The sequence below is a fragment of the Crocuta crocuta genome, unplaced genomic scaffold (genome assembly GCF_008692635.1).
Source record: "Crocuta crocuta isolate KB4526 unplaced genomic scaffold, BGI_CrCroc_1.0 scaffold458, whole genome shotgun sequence".
Lineage (NCBI taxonomy): Eukaryota > Metazoa > Chordata > Mammalia > Carnivora > Hyaenidae > Crocuta > Crocuta crocuta.
The window spans coordinates 655,148-662,458 of record NW_027531908.1 but is presented as its reverse complement, the minus strand read 5'-3'; the positions used below and the strand labels follow the sequence as shown (position 1 = coordinate 662,458).

Sequence of the window (7,311 nt, the reverse complement as noted above, 5' to 3'; positions counted from 1 at the left end):
CCCAGGGAAGAGCAGGGGCAAGCGGGGAGCCAGCTGACAAGTCAGGAGAGAGGGGATCCCGACAGACACTCGATGCTGCCCCCTGCTTCTCACCTTCGGTGGCTCCCCATCGCCCCAGGAAGGACAGGCCCAGATTCCTCACGGCCTGGGAGATGAAGCCCCGCACCGCCATCACCTGCTGTGCCTTCTGTGGGGACCCCCAAGGCCAGAGTACTAGCGACTGCCTCAGGGAACCCCAAACCTCCACCACTTTAATGATGCTCACTGAGGCCTTTTTTAGTTTTTATTTATTTTTGAGAGAGAGACAGAGAGAGAGCACTTGCGGGGAAGGCACAGAGAAAGAGCAGAGAGAGAATCCCAAGCAGGCTCCGCACAGTCAGCAGCTGTGAGCGCCGAGCAGATGCGGGGCTTGAACTCACGAACCATGAGATCATGACCTGAACAAAAACCAAGGGTCAAACATTTAACTGACCGAGCCCCCTGGCGCCCCACTCACTTGCAGTCTCTTAAATCAGGCTCCTCACAGACTGCTGTCTGCAGGGCAATGGCGGGAGGGCTGCGAGGCCGGCGCACACCAGCCAGCGGCTCGGCTTCGCCCTTGGATGGGACTGAAGGACAAGCATCAGAGTGAGGGGGACTGTCCTCGGGGGGCCTTCGTTTCCCAGTCTGGGCTCTGAACTTCCAGGAAGGCTCTGCCCGGGGGCAGCTCAGATGATTATCCCCGTGTTACAGAAGGGAAACTGAGGCACAGAGAGACAACCCAGCTAGTAAGTTGTCCTCTGTGAGCCAAGCTCAAAGCGAGCACGGGGCTCTCTCCTGGCTCCCGGCACGGGGCTGTGGTCCCTACGGCACAGAGGGAGGTGGGGGGCTTCACCCCGACAGCCCGGGCCTGGCTCAGAGACGGCCTGATCCGATGCCACCATGTGCCCAGCCCCGGAGCTGGGGAGCTACTCAGGGACGGAGCGAGGGGAGGGCTCCGGGGAGAGAGCGGGCTGCCCCAGCAGGGGGAGGGGGGAGGGACGCCTCTGGTCAGCCCCCACTCGCCCTGCAGCTCCCCGTGGAGAACATGCTCTTTCCAGAAAGTCTCGCTGGCTGTGCTCAATCAGGCAGCCTGGGCGGGAGGGGTCAGAGCAGGGAGACCGGGAGCAGCCGCCCACCAGCAGGACGCGAAGCAGGGGTCGGAGTGGAATCCATGACCCAGGGTTCCATCGCTTGGGCCAGAACAGCCCTGCAGTGTTGAGGGGCCCGGGGAGGGGACAGAGGCCAGGACTCAAGCCCTCCCCCCTGGAACCCACGAGAGCAAACCACAGAGCAAACCCCTCCCGACACGGGGATCCTCGGTCCCGCGCACCCTTGCCCTGCGCAGGGAGCTCTGCCAAAGGAGCCCACCTCTGTGCCTACAGGAGCCGCCGCACTTCTGAGCCTCAGTTTCCCCAGCTGGAGCACACGGATAGCCTGCGTTTCCCACCCGACTCCACACCCCCAGCCTGAGACCCGCAGACCCCCGCCCCCCTCGAGGCCCTGCTCCAGCCTCAGCCAGAGGGTCCCCAGCCCGAGGATGTGCTCACCACCGAGCCCACAGAGGGCTGGGCTTCCAGAACGGGACCCAGTCACGGGGGCTCAGCCGTGCTTTGGGGCGGGGCCACTGCAGGGGCATCAAATGGCTACAGCTAATCCGGATGAGGAAACTGAGGCCTGGTGCATGGGCACGCAGCGCGGAGTGGCCAGGCCGGCTCCACGGAGACCCCAGAAGCCACAAGCCCAGGCTCCAGGCCCCCACCCCGCACGGTGTCCCCCCTCCCCGCCCTCCCGTCTTCTGAGCCCAGAGGTGAGCTTCAAGAGAGGCGGCCGGGGCCGATCCTCTGGCCTTTTTCTGGCAAAATTCACAGCTTCCTGTTTGTCAGATGAAAGACAAGGAGGCCGTCAGATTGGGGGCAAAGTCCTTCTGATGAGCTCTTGTGAATAAGTAGAAGCAGGAGTGGACAAGCCCCTGCCATCTTGACACCCTAGCGTGAACATGCAGGGCGATGTGTTAAGGACAAAACCCCAGGGTGCGGTGAGCTCCCCGGGCCGCAAACCCCGGCGAGATCTGGGGACTCAGAGCGTGTGGGACACAGGCAGGATGGTGTGCAGCCCTCTTGGGCCACGGTGCCCGTCGGAAGGGTCACCCTCGGAGACAACCCCAGCAGGCCGCACCCCAGGGCCACTCTCAGCGTCCGCCCGGCTTCAGTTTACCTGCCTGCCAAATGGGCGCGCCAGCACTTCCTGGACCAGCCCCAGTGGGGCCACAGAGGCCAGCCGCACGGAGCGGGCATGTCCTCCTCCAGGAAGGCCGGGGTCTCCGGTCCTCCCCAGGGGGCTGGTTACCCCTCGTCTCCAGAGCCCAACAACTCAGCACAAACCCGTTTGCTGGCCTCACAGTGACTCAGGGACTTGGAAACCAAGCCATTTGTCGCTGCCTCTGTGGGCACAGCAAAGAGCAGACCTGTCAGAGCTTCTGGGTGCCCCATCCCCCCTCCACCTGCACCGACCGGGCAGGGCAAGCGCAAGGCCAGCTGGAAAGTGCATCGCCTCCCCGGGCCTGGCCTGGCCTGGCCACCCTGTGTTCAGGCTGGGGTCACTGGCCTGTGGGCTGCAGGCAGGCTGTTGGGGGAGGGGGACTTCAGAGCACCAGGCAGGTGGGCAAGATGGAGGAGGAGGGAAGGAGAGGGGCGAGGCTACCTGGGTGCTAGGAATTAGGGAAAGAACAGGGTGTTTGCAGCCAAGAAAAAGGGACAGGGAAGCCCTGAGCAGGGCTGGGGTCAGACCCGGGGTCCACAGCCCCCATCCCTCAGGTCACCAGACACAGGTCCCGGGCTCCCCCGTCCCCAGCGCTGCGCTGGGGCTGAGGGAGGACAGGCCTCAGAGAGTACATGGCAGCCCAGGAGCGGGCACCGGGCTCTGCTGGGGGAGCACCCCCCAGGTATGAGCACCCTCTGGGGGAGCACTCACCTGCATATGGAGCACCCGCTGGAGCACCCCCCGGGTACGGAGCACCCCCAGGTATGAGCACCCGCTGAGGGAGCACTCACCTGCATATGGAGCACCTGCTGGAGCATCCCCCGGGTACGGAGCACCCGCTAGAGCACCGCCCAGGTATGAGCACCCACTGGGGGAGCACTCACCTGCGTATGGAGCACCCGCTGGAGCATCCACCTGGGTACAGAGCGGCTGCTGGGGCACCCTGCCAGCTATCGAGCATCTGCTGGGGCACCCCGCCAGGTACATCCACCGGAGCGAGATGGAGTAACAGGCACCCACGTGGGCCCAGGGAAGCCTCAAGGGCATGTGAGCGATTTCCAGACCCCGGGAAAGACTCCGCCCTCCAGCACAAGAGTGACCATCGCCGGGGGCCCCGAAACCCTCAGGGGCTGGGCACGCCCACCGTGAAGGGCCCTCTCACCGCAGCTGGGAGTTACTAACCTCATGTCTCAGAGCCGCGTGGGAAGGAAAACCTGAGGCTTCAGTGGGTCATCCTGCAGCTTAGGGCCCCACTGTGATCTCCGGCCACTGCTGGGTTGGGACACAGGAAGTTTCCAAGGTCGCAGGGCAAGCCAGTGGCCCCTGAGGACAGGGTCAGGGTGGCGTTGTCTGTGTTCACTCAGTCCCTGAGTGCTTCACCCCTCAGCCCGGGCTCCCCATCCCGCCTCACACCCCAGGGAGCAGAGGCCCCGGAGGAGAACACACAGGGGTTCCCCAGCATGTGTTGAGCCCAAAGCCCCCTGTGACCTCTGGCCTGAGGCCGCCTGGCCACGGCCTCTGCCTTCTGCTGGGGCCTGGATACCCTGGGTGAAGGTCAAAGTCACCTGTGAGCACAGCAAGCAGAGTAAGAGACTGAAGAAAGGCCAAGAAGCAAGACCCCCAGAAGGAATGTAGGCTGCATCTTCTTCAGACCCCCTGCCCCCAGGCGTGGATTACAGATCCTCCAAATAATGTCAATAAAGGCTTCTCTCTTGAACAGAAAGAGCCTCTCTTTGGTCATATTTCCCTTTTTTGCCATGGCTGCCAGGAAGCTCAGTATGGCACTCAGCACAACCACATGGTCCCTCTGCTCACTTCCCCACCCAACCATGCCCCCTGGAGTTGGCTTTGCCAGCTTGTCTGTCTGTCTTCTTTGAAGTGCGTGTGTCCCTGGCAAACCTCCTCTGACCTTGGAGGAATGAGGTGGACTTGGCCTTCATTTGCCTAAGTTCACATGCAGTGGACCTGCACCTGCCAACAAGGCTGATGTTCAAAAGGGCCTCGAGCTCAGGAGGCAGTGGGGCCTGGGTACAGGTCCGGGAGCGAGAAGGGGTGAGGGGGAAGGGGTCACTCAGTAGCCTTGCTGGACGTCGCTGAACAAGGCTGGAACCTGGTGGGGCCGGAGGGAGGCTCTGGGCAGGGAAGGGGCTCCAGGAAGAGGCCATCTGGGAAAACCAAGACCAAGGCCGTTCTCCAAATCAGCAAGAGCCCAGGGATTGGGTGGTGGAGGAGTGGGGAACTGGGTCCCCAGGGGGCCCACCCATCCCCCTAGACCAGGACCCCCCCACACCTCCCCTGCAGCCCCCTGCACGGGGGGCTCTGTGCTGGCCCTGGGACAGTGCGGCCGCCCGGCCTGCGTCCAACCCCGCGTGTCCTGCTCTGGGGCGCACCCAGCTGTCCCTTTAAGGAGCCAGGGGCTGCTGCTGGCATAGCGCACAGTCGGCCAATGCAGAGACGGGCACGTTCCTGATCCTTCTGGAAGCCTGGCTTGCAGAGGAGACACAGTGTTCTTGCTCAGCTCAGTAAACAAGCCTGAAGTGCTGTGAGAGCCTCTGCCCGTACAACGGACTGAAACACACACGCGCCTCACGAAGGGAGGCCCGGCTGCGGGAGGGGCTGCGCAGGAGGGCACCCGGGCTGCCTGCCGCGCCGGCTCCCAGTGGGTCACCTCAAAGCTCACCGCGGGTGTGCCCGGCTCCCGGCCACAGCCTGAGCCTCCAGATGTGGGTTGCGTGTGTGAGCCGGCTAGGGTGCCTGTGCACCTGTGTCCCCAGATGGGTGCCCGGGGTGCCCCGTGTCTGCGTGGCGCTGGGGCAGGTGTGTCTGCGCACCCACAGGGTGCCAGGCACGTGGGTACACACAGCTCCCCGGCTCACTTCCTGGGGACCTGGCTGGAGGAGGCGCAGGTTAGCACCGCCCGCGGACGGGAGCAGGGAGCCCTGCTCCCCAGAGAGTTAATTAAGGGCCCCTGGGGCAAGGAGACCTGGCATCTGCAGGAGCCAAGGCCAAGGCCAGCTTGGGGCCCGTCCCGGAGTGCTGCCCGCAGGAACGACGGACTGAGGGCCCAGGAGCCCCTAAGGGGCGCCCCCGGCACGGGGAGAGGCGGGCTCCTGCGCCGTGCGGACGCCAAAGCATGGCCTTCCTGGCAAAGACCAGGCTCTCGAACCAGCTCGGCCGCTCCAGGCTCCGTTGACCTGAGGCAAATGGTCAAGGAGTCTGACTCACTTGCCTCATCTGTAAAACGGGCAGAGCCCCATCTGCCTCCCAGGGCAGTCATGGATAGTTTGGAGGAGAGACCCGGCTGCCCGACGAGGTGCCCGCAACAGAGCGACACGGCCACCACCCCCCACCTCTGCATCACAGGCGAGAGGAGCGCGGGCACGTCCAGGCCCTGCTCTGCTGTGTTAGGGCGCTCAGCCTCACCCGGCAGAGGGGCCAGAGTGTCACCTCCCCACCGCTAGACCTGGCAGGCTGCCCGACTCAGGGCCGGGCGCTGCAGGGACAGCACCGTGCTCAGGCCGGCTCACCCTGCTGGAGGGGCAGGCACAGGCCGGGGCTTGGGCGGGTGGGAGGTGCCGAGCTTGCACGGCAGAGACACGGTGTGGCCTGGGCCGTCCGCCTGGTGGGGGAGATGCATGAGGCCTGCAGGCAGGGGGCAGCAGGGTTAAGGGCGGGACAGACCAGGGGAACTGGCCAGAACAGCACCAAACACACAGTAGGTGCTCAATTAATGCCTGATGAGTAAGTGAAAGGAAGCCCGTGAAGCAGAAAACTGAAACCAAGAGGGACGTCCTTCTAGGGTCACAGGTGCCCCCCATTCGCCTGGCCCCAGAGCTGTGCCCCTCCTGGCCCAAGAGGCCGTGCTGGCCGCGCCAGGCCTTCCCGCGGAGGGAGGGAGGGCACAAAGCTCGTACCTCTCGGCGCGAGGAGGCCCCGGGGCTCGTGTCCAGGAGCCCACTCCGTCTTCTGCTTTGCAGGCGAGCCAAGCGGTGCAGGAACGGTCAATTCCCTGATTTCCTGCCCGAACCCACGGGGCGGCCCCGGGGACTCAGAGGAGCGCCCTCTGAGCCTGGCAGCTTCGCAAGGCTTCCCAGCCAGGAGGCCCATTTAGGAAATGGGTGGCAGGAGGGGCTGCGGGGGCGTGAAGGGTGACGGCTGCCAGCCAATGCCGGGGCTGCCAGCCGGTCCACCCCTCGGGCTCCTGGCGGCTGGGGGCGGGGGCGGGGGACTCCCCAGCAGGGCTGAGCCTCTGGGTGCCTGTGAGCCAAAACCACTCAGAAACCACAGGCCAAATGAGTCCACTTTCTAAAGTGCCCAGGGAGCGAGGGGGACACCGCGGGTTCTGGGCCCTGTGGGGCGTGGGGGTGGCTGCGCCATGGGCGGGGCGCGGAACGTGCCCCCAGCTGCCCCCAGGTCCTCAGGCTCGGGCTGAGCGTGGGCCACGGACCGTGTGCTCAGGATACCGGCCGGGGTGCGCAGCGCTGGCCCTGACAGGTCTGCTCATGCCTGCTGTGCCCTCCCTCGGTCCCCGGAAAGTGACCAAGCCACCAAGCACGCCCCCCGCGGGGAGGAAGGAGGTGAGGACGGTGACGTGGCTGAGCCGCGAAGACCTGGGCACAGGGGCCCCCCCACAGCAGCCCTGGAGGCGGCAGACCCCGGGCTGGGGGTCGCCTCTGAGCCGGGCCAGGCCTGCGCTGCCTCACTTCTCCAGCCCCCGGGAACTGGGCCCCCGGGCGGCCGGGTGAGGGTATGCGGGCCCACCAAGCATGCCCGGGGCACACGGCAGGCGACAGGCCTTGAGCGCCGGGCCTGCTCCTGTTCCCAAGGGCTGACGGGCTGGGTCACCAGCGCTGCGCTGCCACAGCCCACGGGAGGGAGGCAGGAACGGGGGCCCTCAGCTCCGAGGCGCAGGGAGGGGCAGGTGGGTAAGGCCAGAAAGCAAGTGCGTGTGCCCAGTGTGCCTCCCTGTCGGCGGGGGGCGGGGGGGGCTGCCACCCACAGAGCCTGGAGGCTGGGCAGGAGGATGGAACA

General features: G+C 65.5%; 2 long non-coding RNA genes across 2 annotated transcripts; both read right to left on the bottom strand.

Moving 5' to 3' along the window:
* Positions 1-270: 270 nt before the first annotated feature.
* LOC144240349 (uncharacterized) lies at positions 271-3,038 on the bottom strand. Its single transcript, XR_013337685.1, has 2 exons — positions 2,992-3,038; positions 271-437 (listed from the first exon to the last, which is right to left on the bottom strand). It is a non-coding gene; the product is annotated as an uncharacterized LOC144240349 (long non-coding RNA).
* A 37-nt stretch (positions 3,039-3,075) lies between these two features.
* LOC144240314 (uncharacterized) lies at positions 3,076-6,307 on the bottom strand. Its single transcript, XR_013337678.1, has 3 exons — positions 6,195-6,307; positions 3,463-3,603; positions 3,076-3,195 (listed from the first exon to the last, which is right to left on the bottom strand). It is a non-coding gene; the product is annotated as an uncharacterized LOC144240314 (long non-coding RNA).
* Between the last annotated feature and the right edge of the window lie 1,004 nt (positions 6,308-7,311).